The sequence below is a fragment of the Mauremys mutica genome, chromosome 6 (assembly GCF_020497125.1).
Source record: "Mauremys mutica isolate MM-2020 ecotype Southern chromosome 6, ASM2049712v1, whole genome shotgun sequence".
Taxonomy (NCBI): domain Eukaryota; kingdom Metazoa; phylum Chordata; order Testudines; family Geoemydidae; genus Mauremys; species Mauremys mutica.
This window is the reverse complement of record NC_059077.1, coordinates 73,772,918-73,800,264: the sequence shown is the minus strand read 5'-3', so window position 1 is coordinate 73,800,264 and position 27,347 is coordinate 73,772,918. Positions and strand designations below refer to the sequence as shown.

The 27,347-nt window shown below is 39.6% G+C and overlaps 1 protein-coding gene across 3 annotated transcripts in view; it reads right to left on the bottom strand.

Moving 5' to 3' along the window:
- The window catches only part of SNX24 (sorting nexin 24), a 136,763-nt gene that overhangs the window by 100,653 nt on the left and 8,763 nt on the right, over positions 1 to 27,347 (bottom strand). Inside the window, exon 1 of one of the 3 annotated variants that reach the window (XM_045022060.1) lies at positions 13,983 to 14,093. The exons of the other annotated variants lie outside the window; for them this stretch is intronic. The gene's annotated coding sequence lies outside the window, so the exon portion shown is untranslated. Of the gene's footprint in view, positions 1 to 13,982; positions 14,094 to 27,347 lie in introns of those variants that run through there. 3 annotated transcript variants of the gene reach the window in all.

Here is a 27,347-nt window from a genome sequence, read left to right as displayed (position 1 = left end):
GAAAAATACAGGAGCAGGTATAAATACATAAAAGGATGGGGGTTGCTTTACCAAGTGTGAGGTCAGTCTAACGAGATAAATAAATTAACAGCAGGATACCAAGGGAGGAAAAATAACTTTTGAAGTGGTAAGAGAGTGGCCTATTACAGAAAGCTGACAAGAAGGTGTGAGTAACAGTAGGAAGAAATTAGTATTGGGGATATTAAGTTTAGGTTTTGTAATGACCCAACCACTCTCAGTCTTTATTCAGGCCTAATCTGATGGTGTCCAGTTTGCAAATTAATTCCAGTTCTGAAGTTTCACGTTGGAGTCTGTTTTGGAAGTTTTTTTGTTGAGGAATTGCCACTTTTAGGTTTGTTATTGAGTGACCAGAGAGACTTAAGTGTTCTCCTACTGGTTTTTGAATGTTGTGACTCCTGATGTCAGATTTGTGTCCATTTATTCTTTTGCATGAAGACTGTCCGGTTTGGCCAATGTACATGGCAGTGGGGCATTGCTGGCACATGATGGCATATATCACATTGGTAGATGAGCAGGTGAACAAGCCCCGGATGGTGTGGCTGATGTGGAAAATCAGCCTAAGGCAGTCACTTGGCATGAAAAATTTAAGCCCAAACAGTTAAAATTGAGTAAAGTTATAAGAAACTGAAAACAGGGTCTTATAATGGAAAGTATTAGGCGTCATTGGCAGCTCTGCCTATAATTGGAGTGATAATTATTGTTGAATCCTGACTTTTTTATGGCAACCACCATAGACATTTGTAAGTTTATGTATGCACAGATTCATTTTAAATATGTACAGTCCTATTAGGGTTTCTTAAAGCAAAACATTCAAGATAACAGAAACAGTGATTTATTAAAGGCTTTGGTCCTCTCTCAATTTGTGAAAAATTAATTAAAGGCAATAAGAGTGTGGAAGTTTTCAGAGTATGAAAAACTTGGCCAGCATATTTGTAGATAGATAAGACATGCGTTTTAGCAGTGATCTTCCTTTAAAAAGGAATCAAAAGTGTGAGATATGTACATACAGATATGTTTTGCACTTCTTCCATAAAAACCTTTCACCAGTTAGCTCCTTATTCATGAGAACTAAACTTTATCAGAAAAATTTGCATTAAACAAGAAGTTGCAGAAAAATTATATTTTGCCCTTTCCAAGTCTGAATCGTGCCCTTAATGCTTATACAGGAAACAGGAAACTCCTCTTAGCAGTCTAATATGCATAAGTAGCTGGCCACGGAGCTTTGGCATTGATATAGATCAGTCGTTCTCAAACTTTTTTTTACTGGTGACCCCTTTCACATAGCAAGCCTCTAAGCACAATCCCCCTCCCCCCCCGATCAATTAAAATGTTTTTTTAATATATATATTTAACATCATTATAAATGCTGGAGGCAAAGCGGGGTTTGTGGTGGAGGCTGACAGCTTGTGACCCCCTGAGGGGTACCGACCCCCAGTTTGAGAACCCCTGATATAGACGATGGTCATGGCAACTGATAACAATGACTATGAGAAATGGGTTCATTCTGGGTTGTTAAAAAAATTAACAATGGAACTAGAAACATTTGTTCCATCTGTAGTGCAGTGGGGCAGACAATCCAAAGTGTGAGGTCTCTTCTACTTCTGTACAAAGCTGATTTATCCTCACCCATACTGAAACTGAAGAATGTTCCACTACTTACAAAAAGAACAGGAGTACTTGTGGCACCTTAGAGACTAACAAATTTATTTCACCTATCCTGAAAGATGATCCCTCACTCACAGATCTTGAGAGACAGGCCAGTCCTCGCTTACAGACAGCCTCCCAACCTGAAGCAAATACTCACCAGCAACCGCACACCATACAACATAAACACTAACCCAGGAACCTATCCTTGCAACAAAGCCCAATGCCGGCTCTGTCCACATATCTATTCAAGTGACACAATCATAGGACCTAATCACATCAGCCATGCCATCAGGGGCTCGTTCATCTGCACATCTACCAACGTGATATATGCCATCATGTGCCAGCAATGCCCCTCTGCCATGTACATTGGCCAAACCGGACAGTCTCTACGCAAAAGAATAAATGGACACAAATCTGACATCAGGAATCATAACATTCAAAAACCAGTGGGAGAACACTTCAACCTCTCTAACCACTCAGTGACAGACTTGAAGGTGGCAATTTTGCAACAAAAAAACTTCAAAAACAGACTCCAAAGAGAGACTGCTGAACTCGAATTAATATGCAAATTAGATACAATTAACTTAGGTTTAAACAGAGACTGGGAATGGTTGGGTCATTACACTAATTGAATCTATTTCCCTATGTTAAGTTCTCCTCACACCTTCTATGGGTCATCTCAATTATCACTTCAAAGGTTTTTTTTCTCCTGCTGACAATAGCTCATCTCAATTGGTTGGACTCTTCCAGTTGGTATGCATACTTCCACCTTTTCACGTTCTCTGTATGTATAAATATCTGCTGTTTGTGTGTCCCATTCTATGCATCCGAAGAAGTGAGCTGTAGCCCATGAAAGCTTACGCTGAAATAAATTTGTTAGTCTCTAAGGTGCCACGAGTACTCCTGTTCTTTTTGCGGATACAGACAAACACGGCTGCTACTCTGAAACCCTCCACTATTTAGTATACAGTGTCCTAATTGCTGATGGATTCAATGCCCATAAAGAAAGCAAGAAACCAATTGTTAATACAGAGGAGTAGTTAGGGAGTTCCAATCAGAAAACAGGGACTCTGTGAGAGAGAGATGGTGTGGAAAAAGGAAGTGGGGAATCTGAATTTTATTTCCATATAATTATAATAAAGTTTATTTTGCTTCTTCACTTTTTTTAGGATAAATCACATTATCAATAGTCACATCTGTAAATGAATAAATAAAATGGGCTAGCTTAGTGTCATAACATCTAACTTTTAGGCATCTGGATTATCATTGGGATTCACAAAGCCTGAGTTAGGTCCTTAGGCTTCCCACAATGAATGGAAGAGATGAATGGGGTTCACAAAAACCAGCCTGGCAGGTGGCTCCTCGTCTAATCCAGCTAATGGGAGATGCTGAGGAACAGGGGGAGTGGTGTGTTAAGGAAGTTCGGTGCCTAAGTCCAAGTTGGGGGGAGGCAACGTCTTTTGCTTGGGATTCTCAGCTGAAAACCCTCTCCTGGAGTCAGTGTCTAATGTGTTTCTTGCAAGAGACTGGAGGATGAAAGTCCCTCTGTCTCTCCTGTTGAAGCTGTTCCATTTTGGATAACAAGTCAATGGATCGGGGGACTGGATCCTATGTCTCCCACATCCTGGGTCATTCTCATGCATGCATGTTTTCTTTCTCGGCCAGCTACTGAAGTAGCTCCACATCAAAATATCTCATAGCCCAGTGGTTAGAGAGCTCACCTGAGAGCTGGCAGATCCCTGTTCAAATTCCTTGTTCCTCCTTAGGTAGAAGGGGTGACTTGAACTAGGGGTGTCCAATATCCCTGGTGAATACAGTAACCACTAAGCTAAAAGTTATGAGAAAAGGCATTGCCTTCCCCCCTCCACTAGCTGTTCTGTGTGGAGTTGGGCATGCTCTGAACGTGACTACCAGATCAGGCCCCACAGGAGGGCTAGGTGAAGGAACGCCTATCTTCACCAGCTCATGCTCCGAGGCAGTAACAGACACCCAGGATCCTTTTACTGCAAACACTTAGATAACAAGCACGTTTAGGTGCTTATAAGGTTCAGTGACAGCTGAGCAGTGGTATTGTCAATACTAATGGCGCCTAAATCTGGGACTTAGGGGCTAAAAGTGGCAATTAGGCACTTAGGTCCCTTTGTGAATCTAGCCCGGTTTTCCAATTTTATTCATTTTATGTTCTGCTTCAATTTACCTAAAGCATTTACCAAGTACTAACTGCAGAATGACAATCAAAATTACTTATTTGTATTTATGACATGATCTCAATACTCTTTGATTTCATTGCAAAAAATCAGACACCACAGACATTTTTTTAAAGGAGACAGAAGACTTTTGTACTTACTAAATGATTCACAGGAAGCCTACATCACTGCGTATGACTTCAAAAGAACAGAACTGACTCTTTATGACAGGGATATATGAACTGAGTAAATGCCTGGACCATTGCTCAAAGCACGCCTGGAGCACTATCATTACTTCTTTCCAGAAAGGCACACTAGCTGAAGTAATGACTTTTCTGTTTTCCTAGTTAAACTCTATGGAGTTTAAGTCAAAATCAAAAGAAAAACTAATATTTCAATTCATTATGCATGAAAGGCTTCTTGCTTTGGTATTGGAAAGGAATAGATTTTAATGCCATAGGCTGGTATCTTATGAAAGGTTTACTAAAACACAAGTGTTCTGCACTACTTTGACTTCGGTTTGATAGGAATACTTTTAATAGAGACATAAATAGAGGCCCCCTGACCATCTAAACTATTGGTTTTTAGCTGTGGTACTAACTATTAGCACATGTAAGCTATCTGGGGGGAAATGCCATCAAAATATTATTTAAAACCTGGTAATGTTTGAAATGACTATTCAGGTGGCTTAAACTGTTCAACATTATGTTTTCATTGCTTAACTGCTACTTTGTAATAAGCAGAGCAGGAGCATGATAACTCGGAGCATCTCCAAGCACAACTTCCAAGTGGGGGCCCCATGACTCAACTCTAGTACCTTCCTTCCATATCACGCCCCTTTGCCCATCTTCACAACCATCTCACGCCACTCCTTGGCAAGACTACCCTCTCTACTCACCTGGGAATCATAGAATCTCAGGGTTGGAAGGGACCTCAGGAGGTCATCTAGTCCAACCCCCTGCTCAAAGCAGGACCAAACCCAACTAAATCATCCCAGCCAGGGTTTTGTCAAGCCTGACCTTAAAAACCTCTAAGGAAGGAGATTCCACTACCTCCCTAGGTAACCCATTCCAGTTCTTCACCACCCTACTAGTGAAAAAGTTTTTCCTAATATCCAGCCTAAACCTCCCCCTCTGCAACTTGAGACCATTACTCCTTGTTCTGTCATCTTCTACCACTGAGAACAGTCTAGATCCATCCTCTTTGGAACCCCCTTTCAGGTAGTTGAAAGCAGCTATCAAATCCCCCCTCATTCTTCTCTTCTGCAGACTAAACAATCCCAGTTCCCTCAGCCTCTCCTCATAAGTCATGTGCTCCAGCCCCCTAATCATTTTTGTTGCCCTCCGCTGGACTCTCTCCAATTTATCCACATCCTTCTTGTAGTGTGGGGCCCAAAACTGGACACAGTACTCCAAATGAGGCCTCACCAGTGCTGAGTAGAGGGGAATGATCACATCCCTTGATCTGCTGGAAATGCCCCTACTTATACAACCCAAAATGCCATTAGCCTTCTTGGCAACAAGGGCACACTGTTGACTCATATTCAGCTTTTCGTCCACCGTAACCCCTAGGTCCTTTTCTGCAGAACTGCTGCCCAGCCATTCGGTCCCTAGTCTGTAGCAGTGCATGGGATTCTTCCGTCCTAAGTGCAGGACTCTGCACTTGTCCTTGTTGAACCTCATCATATTTCTTTTGGCCCAATCCTCTAATTTGTCTAGGTCCCTCTGTATCCTAGCCCTACCCTCCAGCGTATCAACCACTCCTCCCAGTTTAGTGTCATCTGCAAACTTGCTAAGGGTGGAGTCCACACCATTCTCCAGATCGTTAATGAAGATATTGAATAAAACCGGCCCCAGCACCGACCCTTGGGGCACTCCACTTGATACCGGCTGCCAACTAGACATGGAACCATTGATCACTACCCGTTGAGCCCGACCATCTAGCCAGTTTTCTATCCACCTTACCGTCCATTCATCCAGCCCATACTTCTTTAACTTGCTGGCAAGAATACTGTGGGAGACTGTATCAAAAGCTTTGCTAAAGTCCAGAAATAGCACATCCACTGCTTTCCCCTCATCCACAGAGCCGGTTATCTCATCATAGAAGGCAATTAGGTTAGTCAGGCATGACTTGCCCTTGGTGAATCCATGCTGACTGTTCCTGATCACTTTCCCCTCCTTTAAGTGGTTCAGGATTGATTCCTTGAGGACCTGTTCCATGATTTTTCCAGGGACTGAGGTGAGACTGACTGGCCTGTAGTTCCCTGGGTCTTCCTTCTTCCCTTTTTAAAAGATGGGCACTACATTAGCTTTTTTCCAGTCATCCGGGACCTCCCCCGATCGCCATGATTTTTCAAAGATAATGGCCAATGGCTCTGCAATCTCATCGGCCAACTCCTTTAGCACCCTCGGATGCAGCGCATCCGGCCCCATGGACTTGTGCTCGTCCAGCTTTCCTAAATAGCCCTGAACTACTTCTTTCTCCACAGAGAGCTGGTCACCTCCTCCCCATACCGTGCTGCAGAGTGCAGCTGTCTGGGAGCTGACCTTGTCTGTGAAGACAGAGGCAAAAAAAGCATTGAGTACACTAGCTTTCTCCACATCCTCTGTCACTAGGTTCCCTCCCTCATTCAGCAAGGGGCCCACACTTTCCTTGACTTTCTTCCTGTTGCTAACATACCTAAAGAAACCCTTCTTGTTACTCCTAACATCTCCAGCTAGCTGCAACTCCAAGTGTGATTTGGCCTTCCTGATTTCACACCTGCATGCCTGAACAATACTTTTATACTCCTCCCTGGTTATTTGTCCAATCTTCCACTTCTTGTAAGCTGTTCTTTTGTGTTTAAGACGAGCAAGGATTTCACTGTTAAGCCAAGCTGGTCGCCTGCCATATTTACTTTTCTTCCTACACATCGGGATGGTTTGTTCCTGCAACCTCAATAAGGTTTCTTTGAAATACAGCCAGCTTTCCTCGACTCCTTTCCCTGTCATGTTATTCTCCCAGGGGACCTTGCCCATCAGTTCCCTGAGGGAGTCTAAGTCTGCTTTTCTGAAGTCTAGGGTCTCTGTTCTACTGCTTTCCCTTTTTCCTTGTGTCAGGATCCTGAACTCGACCATCTCATGGTCACTGCCTCCCAGGTTCCCATCCACTATTGCTTCCTCTACTATTTCTTCCCTGTTTGTGAGCAGCAGGTCAAGAAGAGCTTTTCCCCTAGTTGGTTCCTCCAGCACTTGCACCAGGAAATTGTCCCCTACACTTTCCAGAAACTTCCTAGATTGTCTGTGCACTGCTGTATTGCTCTCCCAGCAGATATCGGGGTGATTAAAGTCACCCATGAGAACCAGGGCCTGTGATCTAGCAACTTCTGTTAGTTGCTGGAAGAAAGCCTCGTCCACCTCATCCCCCTGGTCCGGTGGTCTGTAGCAGACTCCCACCACGACATTACCCTTGTTGTTCATACTTCTAAATTTAATCCAGAGACACTCAGGTTTTTCTGCAGTTTCATACTGGAGCTCTGAGCAGTCATACTGCTCTCTTACGTACAATGTAACTCCCCCACCTTTTCTGCCCTGCCTGTCCTTCCTGAACAGTTTATATCCATCCATGACAGTACTCCAATCATGTGAGTTATCCCACCAAGTCTCTGTTATTCCAATTACATCAAAATTCCCTGACTGTGCCAGGACTTCTAGTTCTCCCTGAATATTCAGCCACTGCCCTGGTATACACCAACCCCACTACCTTGAGAGGCTTAGCATCTTAGAGCACCTCTAGGATGTAGCAGCTCTTCTTCCCTGCCTCAGCATCTTAATCTGCAGCAAGGTTCTCAGCGTGGTGTTCTGGGCACACCCAGGAAGGACAGTTCCTTCAGAGGTAGGATTTACATCCTGCAGTTGCTCAGAGCCTAGCTTTACCCACTGCTGTACTTTAAAGTGAAATAGATCTATTTCTGAAACAGAAAGAAAGAAGGAAAGAAAGAAACTCCCTAGTGGACCACCTGTTCAACTCTTATCACCCTTAAGAGGTCATTTAAAACTAAAAGCTCTGAAAATCATAAAATACAATACTGAATAAAATACGTATATCTATCTATATCTTCTCTGGGACCCTGGAACTTGCTCCCTCAACATGGTCCTAAATAACCCAAATTTGGTGACCTTCTGGGAATGCTGCAAAAGACACCTGCCTTTTGGAGAGGGCTGTGGGTATGCGTCCATCAAAGATGAAGGCCTGGAAAGGATTCCCTTTCCCCCTCCCCTCAAGTGTCTGTTTGGCTGAGATCCTGTTTGAGTTTATATTTTAATGATGCTGGGATTTTGCTGTATTACTAATTATATGTTAGGGTGTCTAGAACCTTGTATAGGTGTCTTTTATTATTTCAGTCTAAAATAAATTTGAACACAGTTTCTCTTTTAAAAAAGCACTAGGCCTCAAAATGTAACATTTAATAACATCTGGTTAAACACTATTTAATTAGTTGGCACCAGCTAAATGTGTCCCCATTTAGCAGAAGGTGCTAATAATATCCTAACTAAGCAGCAACTATTAACATTAACTATCAGAGTAAATAATTTAATTGTTCTAACTTAGTGGAATATACTATGTGCGATTGTAAACCATCAGTATTACCAGCTACCTGTATGAATTTTTTCTTGATAGTTTTCTGGCATCTCAATATGAGACCATTAATGTGGACCAATAGAGAATTCTGCAAATAACTTCTTGTCTAGTGCACCAGCAGTTATAGTTTAAAAATATTTACAAATAAAATTTAATTTCCGGTTTATTTTTGTGGCTACAGCAGGGCACACAAGAGGGTTTTGACTACTAGTGTCTCATAAATGAACACTTGAGCCTGGTGTTCATTTTGAAGAACAGCATCATAGAGATTAAAGCAACAGTGTCAAGAAATGTTATTTTTTTAAAAGACTAAAACAAGAGCAACCATCAGACACTGAGGGGAAAAAAGGGAAATCTATTATTTATATAAAACTCCACAGACAATGCAGACATCAAACAGAAGATGAAAAACAAAGAAACAAAAACCCAAAACCATGATGCTGTAAGGTTCATGTCCACCGAAATTAAAATTGTTTGTAAATGCATTGAGATGGCACACAAACTTGACAGATGTTCATAGCATCTGGATATAAGCATGCCAGAGTTGTTATAGTCCTGTCAAAATTTACCACTAACCATTTGAAGGTGGTACATTTTACAAGCACAGAAATTATCACTTTTTCTTGAAAAAGTTCCCAAGCAAAAAAATAAAACATGAACTATAATAAAAAGAGGGGCTCAGTTTTATGCCAGTCAGCCTTCTTGTTCCCATGCTGTTTGGGGGATGTTTGGAAAGGGGGAGGGAAGTGGATTTTTTCCCCTGCTTAATCAGGGGTGCTGGAACAATTTTTATAGTGGGGCTACTGAGAGCCACTGAAGCAAGCTGTAAACCCTGTATATAAAGAAAACCACTTCAAGCCAGGGGGTGTAGCAGCAACCCTAGCATCCCTAGTTCCAGGACCTATTGCCTTCAATTTCTTGGACTCCTCTCCCTGTATTCATCTCTCTGCATATAAGTTACCATCTCCACAATTACCAACAGATACATTTTAAATGAAAAAACAAAATTAAATGAAAAACAAAACCAAAATTACCCATATACCTAAAATTTTAACAAATTTATATGAACAGAAAAAGCCATAATCTTGTGAGACATTTTTGTGTTGTCAGAATGGACCACATGGAAATAAAGTTATGATCAGCACAAATTTAGAGTTATTGACCATGAGCCAAATCCAGAAGGTTCAGAGCAGTGGCAGAAAAATAGGAAAAATGCTTGTCTAGCACCTCTCTATCTAGGCATTTATATACTGCTTACTCTGCTCCCAGACATTGCAATATTGGAGAGCATCACAAATATTAATGATTTTACCCTCGCAACAACATAGAGAGATATGAAAGGATTATTACTATTTTTCAGAAGGGGAACTGAGGCAGAGATTAAGGCTCCAATCCTGCAATTGACTCCACAGTGGTGGATACTTGTTCCCTTATTGAGTCAACTGCAGGATCAGGGACTAAAGGTTGGATCCACAAAGCAACAGACACCTAAACCCCAGAGTTAGGCACCTAAATCCTGCATGTGGCACCAATGTGATCCATGAAACTCCCGCCTGGCTTCTGATTAACCTGTTGGCATGTAAACTCACTTGTGACCTAAGTTTTTAGGCCCCGTGGCATATGCAATGCTGCTGTATTCTAGGCATCTGGGCACCTATTTCCTGCCTAAGTCCCAGAGCAATTCACAAATGGGGAAGATAAGCATTCGGCTACCTAAGTTGTGTGTAGCAGCCTCTAAGCACACCTACCAGATTGGGTCCAGTCAAAATACATCCAGAGTAGTAGTACAAGGCAGCGGTGATGCTCACCTTATAACTTTTAGTTGCCAGAGGGGGAGAAAAGATTTGAACATGGGTCTCCTACTTCTTGGGAGAATGTTCTACCTCGGTGATACTCAGGCCTCAGTGACTCAGGAGCCAAATTAGAGATTAGCATTAGCCAGAAGAGCCACAGTAGTGTGAATGCACTGTTTCATTTACTATAGCACTATTCATATTTAAACAGTATGACAGGGGAAATGTGCGTGTGTGTGTGTATATTATATATATATATATATATATATATATAATATATATTATATATATATATATATATATATATAATATATATTATATATATATATATATATATATATATAATATATATTATATATATATATATATATATATAAAATTTCTCACATCACATAAATTAATAACTTAGTGCAACTTAATTGGTTAATAACATAGTAAAAGCATCCTGATTGGTTAATAACTTAGGTTGGTTAATAATTAAATCATGCAGTGTTTTAATATCATGTGCTACAAGGAGCTGCAGGAGACACATTAAAGAGCCACTTGCAGCTCGTGAGCTGCAGTCCAAGTATCACTGATTTACCCACTGAGCTATGGGACAGCCTGACATGGGACTAATTCAATCCCTCCTGCTGAAGCTGTTCCACAGTGGATAAATAATGAGTGATTGGAGCAGGGGTACCCAGTGGTTAGGGCATCCACCTGGGAAGTGGAAGACCCCAAGTCCAGTTCCCTGTCCACAGTGCAATAGCTTTAACGGGAGAGATTGAGGGAGCCCCACATTAAAATATGCCATAGCTCAGTGGTTAGAGCACTCTGAGGTAGGAGATCCCTGTTCAAATCCTTTTCTCCCCTTCAGGTAGGGAGGGAATTGAACCTTCTCCGCCCACATCTCAGGTGAGCACTCTAACCACTGTGCTAAAAAAGTTATAAGGTGTGTAGCACAACTTCCTTCTCCTGCTGCTGTTTTGTGTAAAGTAAGGCACGGGCATAACTCATTCCCACAAGAGGCAGTTTAGGTGCTTAAGCCATCCAACTCCAGGTGGTGGGTTTCTGTCATGTTCCTATCGAGGCTTCCAATAGGCACCTCCCAACAACCTGGTCTTAGGTGCCTATCTCTGAGCACACACCTCTCATGTCAGCATCACCCACTGGCTGGCTTAGATGGCTTTGCACCTAACATGCTGGCTTTTGTGGATTGCATTCTTAGGTGCCATTCATTGTATAGGGAGCCTAGGCATATAATTCAGACTTTGCGAACCACAGTGTGGTTCTTGTGATTTTCTGGATGCCTAAAGGTTAGGTTCAATGACGCTTAGCGTTGCAATGCACAAGTCCCTTCATGGATCCCACCTCAAATGATTTGCAAGAGCCAGAAACTGAACTGACATCTCTCAACTCTCATTCTTTTGCTTTAACCATAAGACTATACTTTCTTTCTTGCCATGCAAAAGGGGCCTGATCCAAAACCCACTGACATCAAGGGAAAGACTCAGATTTCAATAAGTTTTGGATCAGACCCAAGGTGTATATGTGAACTCCACAATACACTATTGCAGGACAGAACAGTGCATATACAAAAACTGTGTCAGTAAGGGTGGAAGAGATGAGTAACTGAGTGTCCAAGGGATAAAAAACTGAAGCCAATACAGACCCTAGAGTGCTAAACAACTTAGTGAATTGTCTATGAATTCCTAATGCTCACTAGAGATCAGGGTGCCAAAAATATTACATAAAATAACATGTGGTCTGATGGACTATTCTTCATATCTCCCTCAGAAATAGCCATTAATAGATGGGTGTATATGTGTGTGCATGCGCACACGCACGTAAGTGCCTGCGCACATAAACATGAGAGGGTGTTTCACAAATACATTAATTCTAATGTTTATCTTCAGAAATGTTTTTCTGGGACATTCTTCAAGTGTTACTATTATAGAAAACCTCCACAAACAGATGGGTCTGACATTTTGATCTGACATGATCCAGAGTCATCTTGATTTCCACCTCATGATCAGTATTAAGGGAGTGAAGACCTTCCATGTTTTCCAATACCCATCCACTTGGTCTTGAAGGACAGAATACTGCTCTGGATTGTTATATCCTTTCCTACATTGTGTTCCCTTTTTCACTGGCAGTCCATGTTGGCCAAGAATTAAACCCATATGCTTATTTTAAAAGGAAAAATGTGTTTAGTGTGTTCACACTCGTTTGTTAATGGAACTTTTAAGTTTTGGTTTTTGGAAGGGGAGAGGAAGAAGGAGAAAAACATCACTGAACCACCATTTGTTTTGAATCTCTACCTCGCTCTCTCTCCTCCCACTCGCAGCATTTGACTCCGCTTGAGCCTAAACATATATGGCTAAGATTTTACAAAATTATCAGTGACTTTGAGTGTCCAGAGACACCTTAAAAGCACTTGATTTTCAGCAAGTGCTGAGTGAATCCACTCTCTAAAAATCAGGCACCTTTTAGTTGATTCAAGTTGGGCACCCAAACATTGAGACACCCAAACTCTCTAGTCATCTTGTAAAATCTTGGCCATACATACTATTGTATGTGCTACTTGTTGACACCCCAAGTTAAAAAACAGAAAAATACAAATAAACAAATAAAAGAAGAAACCCAGTTTATCAGATAGCTGCCTTTTTCTGATCAAAAAGTTCACATCATTTTCTGACAACGTCTAGGATTTTCCCTCCCTTTTATTTTATTTTAAAATGGAATTGAACATGTAATTTTAAAAATTAATTTAAATTACTCAGATGACTTAAATTCAATGCACACAGTAACCCCTACTGGTCTGTTAGTCAGACATGTGAGTAAAGGCACAACACAGTACTGTCATTCTGTATAGCACATAGCTAATTTGTAGAGAGTTTCCACAAAGATTTTATTTATGTATCTTATGTAACTTTGTCAATTATAAATAATGCTCTAATTGTTCCACGTAATTAGAGTTAGAATTATGTTATAGAAAACATCACTAATTTTAATACTCAATCTTCTGAAAGAATAAAATAGATAAAGAATATAACAATTATCTTACTTTTAGTTCCTGTACTCCATATATACCAGTATTTACAGTTAAGATATCAGGCATGTTATCATACAGATCTTAAACTAATAACAACTGAACTTTCCTTAAAAATCACTTAATGGAAATAAACATCATGTTAATTTAATAAAAGCCACTTTAAAATGATTTTTAGCCGCATGTAATGTATTCACCCAATTAAATATGAACAGTTATTACCACAATCTACCCAGTGAATCATATTAAGCTTTCTATTGTCCATGCTATGCAAATAAATTAGGGTTAAGAATGTGTATAAATGTTAACTTATGTGCTTTAGTACACAATTTGTTATTGAGCCAAATGAATAATAAAATGTTCTGTCACACACTTACTTCACAACCACTTATGCTCTCTTACTAGTTTAAAAGCAAAGTATTAATTTAAAACTGCTAGATATAAACTCAGTCATTTCTAAAGTCTGAATTGCTTTTAATGCAATATCCATTATTACAACCTATCAAACCACTCATAAAAAAAGTAAGAGCTACACTATAATAAACTGTTTCAAGAAATCACACAACCTAGACAGGAAACAGAGCATGGTTGGTTATTTAAAATGCTAAATATTGTTTTTCATTACAAAACAATTCCCCAATCTATGGTTAATTCAAAGAAAACAAAAAGTTTTCTACCTACCCAAGTCTTCTGAGGGTACTACTTCTACCATCTGTCTCTCTTTAAAAGCACGCGTGTGCATAGTTTATCATGCAAGTGTGAAGGGAAGATGGCGGGAAACAGGTCACCAAATAAATCTTAGGGTGAAATCCTGCCTCACTGAAGAGAACAGGATTTTTTTCCATTGACTTCAATGGACCCAAGTATCTAGTGGGAGAAAGTAATATTAAATCTCAGCCTTGAAAACCACAGGCAACTTTCCTATTATACTTTAGGTGAGAGAGGAGTATAAGGATTGAACAGTATTGGCATACAGCAAAAATCAGATTGAGACTTTTACCCGAGCTTTAAAAACTGTTCTTTTCTTCAAGATGTGGCTATAAACTGGCACAAGAGGGTTTTTTGTTTGTGTTTCAATCTCTAGTGGTAAGTGTGCTTGCAGGGGTTATAATACTAGTTTAGAATCAGCCTGTGTCAAGGCTGATTCCCCACTCTGGCACCTCGAGTGCAGAAGGCAGGGGCCCGCAAGGGTTACAGCTTCTTTCTGACCTTGGATGGGTAGATGCTGCCACCACCCAAATGCAAAAAAACCCCTTTGAATCCAGGAAGGCGCACTTGGGAATTCCTCCCTGTGGGGTACCCTCAAGCCCTTTCACCCCCCTCCTGGGAAGAGCTGAGAAAGAAAAAAAAGAAAATCATCTGTTGCCACCAGCTAATTAAACAACATATGCACAAACTTCTTAGGACACAACAAACTCAATCCTGTTCTTAAAAAAGGTAAATTTTATTTAAAACAAAAAAAAGAAAATACATCTGGAACTTAGGCTATTGCTAGATTTAAAAAGAGCAAATATAATAATTAAGCATCAAGAATGGTTTTCTTGAAGTCCAGCTTAATGGTTACAAGCAAAACAAAAGCATTCGGAGGTTAGCACAGAAATAAGAGAGAGAAACCTAATCACATCTTTTTAGACATCTCCTGATCTACTTACATATCTGGAGTTTCAAATAAGTAGTTTCTAGGTAAGATTTGATGGTTTGTTTATACCTGGCTTAAAGCTTTTTACAGCATAGTCCAGCCCTGTTCCTGCACTTTGGGAGAATAACCAAAGACAAAGGGTAAATTTTTTCCCCAATTTTAAAAAGTTCTAGCCCTCCCATTGGCTCTTTTGGTCAGGTGCCCATTCTCTTCCTTTTACCAATGGGCTTTTTTAACCCTTTACAGGTAAAGCAAGTAGAGAACAGCTAACAGGGATTTTACAGCTAACTGGCTGGCTAGGTGTCCATAAAAAGGGAGCTACCCTCCCCCTTCATTTATCACAGCCTGCTCCCCCCAACTAAATTCCTGAAAATTAAGTAGTAAATAATAATACATTATAATCTATAATTACTGACATTTGCATTGTTTCCACAGATACTAAATTTAAGCAGTGTGTCAGTCCAACTGCAAATCATTAGCCACAAGCTGTCACTATGATCCATGTTCGGTAACTGATGAGTAGAGTCCCATCAATGATGTCAATGCAACTACTCAATGTAAAGGATGCAGAATCTGGACCTCTGACCTTTACCAAAAAACTAACAGTAGTTGGGCCTACATCCTACAGTTTGATCAGTAGTCAGACCTGTGAAGCAAACTGCATGTACAGTTGAAAAAAAATTATGTATTTTTTTTTAAAGTGCAGCCATACGATTCTAAGTCAGTGCACCAACTCCCTTGTGTCTTCAACAGCAGCTGAACATTTATAAAGATTTTATTTTGGGTATCCATATTTAAATATTTACAAAGTTACAACAAAGAAGAAAACAGAAAAACAATGACATGTTATAAAACATTTAAGAAGCTTGTTGCAGTTTATTTGACATCATTTGTCAGGATTACACAGTGAAACTCATTATTGATTGCAGTCAAATCATGTGTGCCACAATATCAACTGTTAAATGTAAATTTTTATACATCCAAAAACCCACAATAAGAGACTGTTAAAGTTGCTAAGTCAAGTACTCAAAAGATAGGAAATGTCAGAATTAAGGTTGCCTTGGCAACCTTAATTCAGCCCCCTTGTGGTCTCTATTTATGATAGAGTCTTTAATTACATAATCATATACTAGTTTTTCCACAGGACTCCTGCAAATAGCAAATTCATTCAGCAAATAGATGCTTATTCAATACTTCTTTTTATCCTCCTCTTTAAATAAGGCTTGGGGCCGCACATTGAACACACACTATCCAAACCTTACACTGAATATAAAACCATTAACTTCCTCCTGGGCATTTTTATGGTGCTCTCACCATAGCCTTCAAGTACTTCACAAACATTAATGAATTTATCTTCAGAACTCCCCTGAGATTAGGTGGCATTACCACTCCATTTTATAGCTGGGGAACTAAAACACAGCTATATTAAGTCCAAAATTGCTCAAAAGCATGCATCTACTCATTTTGGGAATACCTAGGATGTGATTTTTCAGAGTACTTGGCATTTTTATAAAACCCATCTCCCACTGACATCAATTGCAGTTAAAAGTGCTCAGCCCTTCCGCAAATCTGGCCCCAGATATCTCATGGCATCCATAAAATGAGGAACACACAATTAGTAGCCAAGTGTGAACATTTTGGTTTATGTGACTTTCACAACATCACAAAGAATATTTGGCAGAGGAAGGGATAGTATCCAATTATCTTGGGTGACAGTCAACTTCTTTAACCAGAAGACCATCTCTTTCTGTAATGCCCTGCCTCATTTACAACACACCTTCCCATTTCTGCAACAAATGAGGAATGAGTCCCACAGACACTAGCATCCTTCACTACACAGTCATGATTCATTCTCAGATCACCATCCATCCTGTGCTCTGATCGAGGCTGGAGTCTAGTCCAAAAATAACATGTGATCATGTAATTAAAGATTATCATAATATGTAAACAAGGAGGCCGAATTAAGGTCAGAGAGGCATCTTTAATTCTGAAATTTCCTAACTTTGGAATACTTGACTTTGCAAACTTAATTTTTTTAACAGTTTTTTTTTTTTGTTTGGTTGGGTTTGGGTGTGTAACCGCCTAATTAAAACAAAAAACTGAAAACCAACCTAAACCAAAAAATACATCATATTACATCTAAACTTGTGTCATCAACAGGGTTTGAACTTTTAGATCCACAGCACAGTCCTCCATAGTAGGCTGTTACCTCTAGACGGATCAACCACTAGAGTGAGAGTGAGTTCCCCAGCTATTTGCTGACAGCAGAGGAATGTAGATACTCAGAGCTCTCGCATTCAATTCCATGTTTTGGAGGGGAATGTGCTCCAATAGTTATAGACCTTTCTATGTCTGTACCCACAGCTTCTCTCCATCCTATCCTACCTTCTAAGGCTCCTGCACCCTTTGCCTTCTGCTGCCCCCCATCCTTGGGCTCCTGCAACCCCATCTTCCTTCACAAGTTCTCACCCCTCTTCATTTAAATCAAATGCTTCCTCCTCCTCTAAATGGGGGCATGGAAAGCACATGCCACAGACGCCCCCTGCAGGCACTAGGAACAATTACAGAAAAAGTCCTCTCTGCCCCATAATCCCCAGGATGGAACATGCTCCGTTGCTCTGTGCTGATGGCACATGCACAGTCCAGTCAGCACATAGAAGCATGCTCAGTGCAGAGGCAATCTTCAAAGAATTTAAGCTGTCAAACTCTAACAAGTCTCTACTGAGCATGTGCATACTGAGATTTTTATTTTTGAAAGAGTTATGATTTGGCCAAATTTGAGCCAAATTTTCACAGGAATGGCAAAAGGCACATCCCTGACAGCAGGGTGACTCTCTCCCTGACAAAGTTCAAGTTCTTTTTCCAAAGCATGAAGGCACTCTCAATGAAAGGGTTGGAAGAATTTGCTGTGAATCCAAGTATTTTCAGTATCCATAGGTTTCAGAGTGGTAGCCGTGTTAGTCTGTATCAGCAAAAACAATGAGCAGTCCTTGTGGCACCTTAGAGACTAACAAATTCATTTGGGCATAAGCTTTCATGGGATAGAACCTACTTCATCAGATGCATGGAGTGGAAAATACAGGAGCAGGTATAAATATATGAAAAGATGGGAGTTGCCCTACCAAGTGTGAGGTCAATCTAACGAGACAATTCAATTAACAGTAGGATACCAAGGGAAGAAAAAGAACTTTTGTAGCGGTAATGAGAGTGGCTCATTTCAAAGAGTTGACAAGAAGGTGTGAGTAACAGTAGGGGAAAATTAGTATGAGGAAAATTAGGTTTAGGTTTTGTAATGACCCAACCACTCCCAGTCTTTATTCAGGCCTAATTTGATGCTGTCCAGTTTGCAAATTAATTCCAGTTCTGCAGTTTCACATTGGAGTCTGTTTTTGAAGGTTTTTTGTTGAAGAATTGCCACTTTTAGGTCTCAAGTATCAGAGGAGTAGCCATGTTAGTCTGGATCTGTAAAAGCAGCAAAGAGTCCTGTGGCACCTTATAGACTAACAGACGTTTTGGAGCATGAGCTTTCAGGGGTGAATACCCACTTCGTCGGATGCACTTTTAGGTCTGTTATTGAGTGACCAGGGAGACTGAAGTGTTCTCCTACTGGTTTTTGAATGTTATAATTCCTGATGTCAGATTTGTGTCCATTTATTCTTTTGTGTAGAGACTGTCCGGTTTGGCCAATGTACATGGCAGAGGGGCATTGCTGGATAGTATACTAGTCCATCCAACTCCTGCAAAACAAAGCAATTCATGGAAATGCAAGAGAAACTAAAGACATGGAATTTTCCCTGCACATCCTATCTCAAACTTAAAGACAGTCACGATAAGGCAAGCTGCTAAACCAGTGTAGAGGGTGAGGCAGGTAAGGAATTAAAGACTCATGCAGACTTGCTGCAGGGCAGCTCAGAGTTACTCTCCTGTCAGACATCCCCTAGGGAAAAGTCAGAAGAAATGGTCTGGGTCTGAGCACTTCTTGCGTGAATTCCACAGGGATACAATGAATATTAATAAAAACATTTTTTAAACCATCAGATACAAATTAAAGTGTGTGCATGTACACCACACTAATGTACAGCACGAAAACTGAAAAATGTTCTTTCCACAGGACTCAGAGAAATGTGTTTTGCTATCCAGAGAAGTCCCTGTTAATTAACACTTTCATGTCCAAAACAACAGGAGTCAATGATCTGACAGTTTTTAGCAACAGATCACTGACACAGTTTTGAATGTTTCTTGGATGAAATCACTAACATTAGCACCTTTACGGTAATCGATTGGTGTCATCAGAATTCTGGAGATCTATGCTGCAGACTCTAACATCATAAGTAATCAATTAAGGCAGTCAGTTGAAAAAAAAATGATGCAAAGAGCAGAGTTGTCAATGGCAAAATAATCTAATTTTAGTGGTTTCAAAAGATGAGCAGACAATATGCCATTTACTTATTTCATTAAGTGGCTGAATTGTTCTAAATAAGTTAAAAGATCCAATTTCTGGAACAATTTCCATAATTACTATATCCAGAACCTATGAAGTGATTAATTCCATATAATCTCTGCACTACAGTGAGTCAATAAAACCTCAGTTTTATGCGATGCAAATAGGGGGTACTGCAACATAAAAAGTTACTGCAAGGGGAAGCCTGGTACTAATATGCTAGTGAATATATGGTTCACTCAAGAAACCCCAAACCTTTACATTGTTAATACTGACCTTAACAAAGATTTTTGCCTTACATTATGTACCAACACATAAAGATTTCCAAAGAATGAAACTGTATTTTCTACATCTCATACTTCAGCAGTTGTTCTGCTTGGGTGGCAAGAGACAATACCATGGATTCATTTTTACAGTTTGCAATTGAAGATGACAAACCATTATCAGAAAAAGGATTCTTACATACACATGAGCAAGACTTAAGCAACAAAATACTTGAAAATGCTGAAAAGAGTTACCAAAGCTGTCCATACCAGTTTTTAATAATACCACACAAAACAGCCAAACAAAGAGTATGGAGAAAAAAGGAAGCTATCACCAGCATGAGAGCCTCTACCATGTTACATGCCACAGAAAGTTACCTGACACAATCTATAGTGCATTCTTTGCCTTCCACAAGCAAACCATCAGAATCTATTAAAATTACTTCATGCTGATAGCACCAGAGACATGACAAATCACAGGCCAAGAGTCAGATACCAAAGAATGTGTCTCAGGGATTTAGGGCTAGGCCCATTTGCAAGCAAATGATATTGTGTGGAGCTGGCATGCTCAGTGCATGACAAACTGATGCAATTTCAGTACTGTCGGAGAAGCTGGGCGAGATTTCTCTGATGCTGGCTATGGTTAGTTTACAGAATTGTGCAGAGTTCCGAGATTTGAATCACTTGGGGCCTGAAAGGGCTTCACTTGACAAGCCACAAATAATTACACTACACTCTTTCCATTGTACTCTATTATTCTGCGCCTCTTATCTCTAGGCTTCAAACACTCATGAACAAGCAAGGTCACTTCTATTTTGACCACAATGCAACAAAACATTGTTCTTTTGTGATATGATAAATAAAACACTGTCCTGCAGACTAAACATTTTTATCAGGTCCATTTCCACTTTTATAAGCAAAAACAACTTTGGAAGCTTGTTAGAAGAGTTGAGGTTGGAAATAACCATGCAGGAAAGTCCATGAGCTCTTCACTTAAGGGTGTGATACAGCTATCTAGTTATTGTAAAAACTCATGGCCCCTAAAAGATAACAGTTACATCTGTCATTACTCCCCCCCTCACCCCCCCATTCAAATGAACAAATTTGGCAATTCAGTGTGCAACTATCAGAAAATAGTTTTGAATCTGCTGCATGTTGTTGGTACCCTTCTTAGACTCAAGATATTCTTCACAATCAAAGTCACTGTATAATTTATGAAGCTTTATAAAATCTAATACTCCTGAAGCAGCTCAGGAGAGTTTTGCTCTAATACGTGTTATGTTGATCATTACTGAGTTTTTAAAAAATTGGAAACAGATTAAATTAACAATGTCATTTATTTGGATGGAAAAAGAAAGAGCAGAAGGATAAAGGTAGCTCTTGCAAGTTTAACCATGTGACTAAAACTTACAGTAGACAAACTTCTGGCTTTGAGCTACACTGTATTAATTCACAGCAAACTCAAAGGTTCTTGTTAAAATTCCTTACCCTCTACCAAGAAAGCTGCAAACTGCCTTTATTTGGTTCTAAACATATTTAGCTCCAGCCCATCAGAAGAGGGAGACATAATTCCTTTAATAACTAATAAAAACCAAGGAAGCTCAAGGAAGTAAAGTTTTACTAATTTATTACAAACTGGGGACAAAATATTATTAATAAAGAGACCTCACATGGCCATTTCTTTCTAGCAGTTAAAACTATATTTAGAATGTTATTAATGTTGAAATTAAGAACTTAACTTTAACATTAAATAATATTATCCCAAAATAAATGGATAACAGAAATGGTAAGGGAAAACAATCTATTTTAAAATCCAAATTAACAAGGATCAGAAGAATCCTCCATATTTATCTTCCATAAAAACATATTATAGCAAGCTGGTACCAAGATGAAAGAAAAAAAATATCTTAAGGTCTTTCTTAACTGAAAGGATGTGTCTTACAACAGTACAACATATTTCCCACATGTCCAAGTAATCCCAGCATGATGACTGTCTTATCTTCTAAAAGAAATAAACTATTACTCTGGAAATGGCCAGCCTTCTTTTACACACATACATGCACCCACACACTTCTCCCCAGCCCCTTGGAAGCTTGAAATATAATATTTCCATAATAAATTCTCCCAGCACACTTTGTATGGTTGTTCAGCACTTTGGGGAGGGGAGGGAGCAACACACATACACAGAATTATGTGGACTCTGTAAATATATAATATAAGAAAATGATCTAATTGTGGTCATGAAAACATTCTAAAATGATATTGTAATTCAGTGTTCTGAAATAAGAAATTTGAAACAACTTCCACCATGAAACGACTGCCTTGTTAAGTCACAGGTGTTTCTGCAACAGATAAATGTAAAAACACACTATTAGGAATCATCCATTTCATCCATATTTAAAAGCCACAAAAAAAAAAACGTGATCAAAATAGGTAGCAACACATAAAGACTTCTTTACATACTGGAGGCTGTCACGTGAACACAAAACTGCTTCAAGAAATCTTCTGTCGGATACTTCAATAGTGATGTCAATTTAATGTTACCATAAAAATCAGTGTTCCTCTAAGTTCACAGTCCACAATTTCATAGGAATGATCAAATATTTTTAAGATGTATTGATGATCAATGGAGAACAAGAAGGGTGAATTTAAAATAAACCAGGAATGCACATATAAACCAGCAAAGATTACTGAAGTGTCAGATCTTTTTATATTTTTAAAATTCTATTTTTAGTATCACTTGGTTTGGAATTCTTTTTATTAAAAGGATATTTTTGACCTGACCATTTTTGTCTCTTGTCATTCAATCACAGAGTACTAGGGCTTTTTCCTCACCATTTTTTGCCATTTTAAAAAAATTCTGCAGCTATACCTAATTTGTTCAATCACTGTTGTATAGTTGAAATGCACACTGAAACTCTTGTAAAGTTTTCCTTCCTGCTCATCTGTTCACAGGTAATTTGTCAAAACTGAGTGATATGACATCAGCAAATAAAAAAAAATACATATTCCAAAGAAGAAAAACTGCCTAGAACTTCATATCTGTGCCACGTTTGTTTAGTTCTTTAGACTGAGCACCAGCGGCAAATGCAAAGCAGTAGAAAAACTAAGTACCGTATATACTTGTTCATTAGCCCGTTCATTTATAAGCTGACCCCCCAAGATGGTTTGGTAAAAATAGCAAAAACTGTATGACCCTTTCATAAGCCGACTCTATATTTCAGGGGTTGGCAAACTTTGGCCCTCAGGGTAAGCCACTGGCAGGTCGGGATGTTTTGTTTACTTGGAGCATATGTAGGCATGGAGCCCCTCAGCTCCCTGTGGCCACGGTTCGCCGTTCCCAGCCAATGGGAGTTGCGGGAAGTGGCGCCACTTCCCGCAACTCCCATTGGCTGGGAACGGTGAACCGCGGCCACAGGGTGTTGAGGGGCTCCATGCCTGCAGACGCTCCAGGTAAACAAAACGACAATGTATTAGATATTCAATTCAATGATTCCATAGAGTTTAAAATCATCAAATTTTGGTGTAGACCCATTTATAAGCTGACCCCCGCTCTTTGATGCATCACTTTTTTACTAAAAATATTCGGCTTATGAACGAGTATATACAGGAGTCATTTTAGTTTATCGCTGTATGATGTTTGGAGCGAGAGGCAATTCATTTTGCTGGAAAACCTGGGTTTGCAGGAAGATTATTGAAAGTCTGGGCCACAGTGACGTATGAAACAAAAATACTGAAAACCTGCATGGAGGATCTGACATAGACAAAGATTTGAGACCTCCAGAACTACTGAAGAACAGATCAAGAAAGAAGATAGGGATACTGGAATCCACAGCAATACAGCTGAGCCATGAGAGACTTGGGAGAGGAAGTAAACATCAAAATATTTTGTCTGGATGCTTTGACACTCAAGCAAGGTAAGTTGAGAGGAAAAATATTATGGGGGTTAGGGAAACATCTCATTCCCCTTTTTTGTTTAATTCCACAATAACTTGGCCTATGACATCTACATTTACTTTACCTTGATCTTTATGAGACGAGTTTGTTTATAACTTGTAAGCAACTGCAATATTTTTGGAAAACTGAATGACATTACAATACATCTATTAACCCATTAACCTAAAATTTAAATAAAATTAGCATGTCCATTCTTCTTCCCACCTAAAAAGCATCAAGAGAGTCAAGTCAGATTGCAGCAATCACCGTAGCTTGGCTTTAGGAGTGGCCAAGAGTTTTCCAGTTCCCAGAGAGATTCTGATTTCAGAAAAGGAAAAAACAAAACAAAACAAAAAAGAGATATCTGTGCAAGACCAGGAGTAAAGCCAGTCAGCTGAAATGCATCTGATCACATTTCATAAAAGCAGCTTCTCTGTAATCAATAAATACTCACTGCCACCCAATTGATTGTTTCACACATAATCAAGATTCTTAATTTGTGCTTCTGTACAAGATGATGGGGAAGCTTTAGATTTCATTATTCTCCAACTGAATATACTGCAGTGCATGAATATTTTCTGCACAGGTTTAAAAACTGAATCCATTTAAACGGTGAATCAATTACAGAGTGAGACAAAACAGAAAAAATAGAATAATGAAATTCATTAATTTTTACACTACAATTTTCATGCTACTTTGATGGAAGAAAAAAAATCATCTACAGTCAAGTTCCATACCATCTTCACCTCTACAATAAGTCAAAGCAAAGCATGTTAGGTCAGTCTCCTGATACAGCACTAGCTACCACATGGGAAGTGATATTTACGAACATTAACTAATCTTCACAACATGCATGGTGAGGGAGACAAGTATCACCCCCAGAAACAGATGATCATATTTTAAGAGTGATCTTCAGAACTCCTATTCCAAGGAAATGGAGACTTACATGATTCTCATCTAGAGGCTCCTGTCATAAGTGGGACATGTAGGCAGTACTGTTATACAAATAAATAATAATATTTAAAAACATACAGTGTGTCTGTGACAGAGTTCTGGTATCACTTCTCATTCAGTACCTACTCCAAAGTAGACTAATGATGACTATGGCATTGAAAATCTTTTCCATTTATAAGTTTCAAGTGATTAAAGTTGATTGAAATAGGAGGGGGAGTGCTCATTCCACCAGCAAATCGGGTTCAGTGCAGACTACTGCAAAAAGCTCAACGCTCATCTGTTCTTAGGACTAATAAGCTTAGGTGGCAAGCAGGACAGTGTTTTAAATGTCAATCATAATTTTAAATAAATGGATCATTTGTTTCTCTTTTGGTTGTATTTGTAAGGGTATGTCTACTCTTAAAACACGACAGCAACACAGCTGTGCCACTGTAGCACTTCAGTGTGTAGACACTACCTAAGCCTATGAGATGGGTTCTCCCATTGACACAGGTAATCCAACTCCACAAGAGGCAGTAGCTATGGAATTCTTCCATTGATCTAGCACTGTCTATATTGGGAGTTAGGTCAGCTTAACTATGCTGCTCAGAGGTATGGATTTTTGACACCCCGGAGCGATGCAGTTAAGCAGACTTAATTTTCTAGTGTAGACCAGGCCTACAACTGGTTGTGACGGGTTGGATCACAGAAACCCCCTTGGGAGCTGCCAACTGACGTGCCAAGACTACCTCTGCTCCTGTTTTCCCTGCCAGCTCAGGACTCCAGCACCCTGTCTTGCTGAGCCAGACACTCCAGTCTGCTCCAACACAGACCCATGGTCTGAATTACCTGTCCCAAAGCTGCAGGTTTACCTGAAAACAGCTCACAGAAGTGTGCTTGTCTTTAGCACTCAGATGCCCAACTCCCAATGGGGTCTAAACCCAAATAAATTCATTTTACCCTGTATAAAGCTTATGCAGGGTAAATTCATAAATTGTTCGCCCTCTATAACACTGATAGAGAGAGATGCACAGTTGTTTGCTCCTCCAGGTATTAATACATACTCTGAGTTAATTAAGTAAAAAGTGATTTTATTAAATACAGAAAGTAGGATTTAAGTGGTTCCAAGTAGTAACAGACAGAACAAAGTAAGTCACCAAGCAAAATAAAATAAAATGTGCAAACCTATGTCTAATCAAACTAAATACAAGTAAGTTCCTCACCAGTTCCAGAATGCTCCCTTTTACAGGCTAATCTCCTTTTAGCCTGGGTCCAGCAATCACTCACACCACCTGTAGTTACTGTCCTTTGTTCTAGTTTCCTTCAAGTATCGGGGGGGGGGTGGTGGAGGGGCTCCAATAGACTCTCTCTTGTGGGTGGAGACCCCCCTCCTCACTCCTATGCAAAGTCCAGCTCCAAGATGGAGTTCTGGAATCACCTGGGCAAGTCACATGTCCATGCGTGACTCACAGTCTTTACAGACAGAAGCCACTGTCCACGTGGTATCTTGTATGTCTCCAGGAATACTTCTTATGTGGATCGGAGCATTCCAAGATGCATTGTTCCCCAAGTGCTTCCTGATCGGATACTTAACCTTGCGAATTCCTTCCTAAAGAAGCTGACCAAATGACTCACAAAACTTACTTAGAAACCAAGCAAGTATACAGCCCATATTCTTAACCTCAAGTACAAAATGATATATGTGTACAAAAAGGATGAATAGATATAGTAGACTATAACTTTTACAGAGATATGTTACATGTCACAGGCAGCACAAAACATATTCCAGTTACGTCATATTCCCATAAAGCATTATGGGGTACAGCATCACACTGGTGTTTTCTCAGTTCTTTCTGGGAAGTAAAGTCCTTAACTGGCTGTTTACTAGCATCTGTGTGGAGAAGCCAGTCATTTTACTCTTGTATTTCTACTTGATGCTATGTGGACAATTGAATAGCTCTATTGTTTAATTCTCTGAGCATATCATTTTTTCTCCAAAATATCAACTGGCTATTTCTGAAGAATATTCCTAAGGTTCTACAATTAACAATTGTGATCCACTGTCAGAACATCTTGAATTCAGGGCCAAACTGTGACTTTGCATAGATGCTGGAATTAGGGATGCTGCCACACCCCCTGGCTTGAAGTGGTTTCCATTATATATAGGGTTTACAGTTTGGTTCAATGGCTCTCAGCACCCTCACTATAAAAACTGTTCCAGCACTCCACTTGATACAGTTAGTCATAGTCTGCTGCTTGTGTATACCTGTTCTGAAATCTCCAAGAACTCACAGTAGTAATCAATTCACAATGGTTTCTTAAACAAATTCAAATAGGACACCCTCCTAGCTTCTTCACTACAATTTCATGGCATTGCATCAACTCTTTTGTTTGTGCCTTTCACAGGTGATTACAGATATCCCAATGAGCTAATGTCTATTATAAGAGCACTCATCCCAGGTCAGAAAAAAAGCTCTCTTGTTCTTTATCTGATTGCCATGTATACATAGATAATATTTTCGAACAGATTTTCTATTGTTTCATTTTCCCATGTTCAGTGATAGGGGTCTTTGCAAATTTTCCATGGTGTTCTTTAAAGTCCCTTGCCCAAATTAAAATGTTATCTATTCTATCTTTAACAGACTAACTGATCATAATGACCCCTTTTGGCCTTAAAATCCATGAACAAACATGAGGGAAAACTGGCTATGCAGAAGAAAGAGTTTAACTAGCTATACCAAAACTGCTGCCAAATACCCAAAGTAAAAAAAGAGAGGAGGAAAGAGAGAAAAATATGACTTTTGTATACATATACACACACACATTTTCTATAA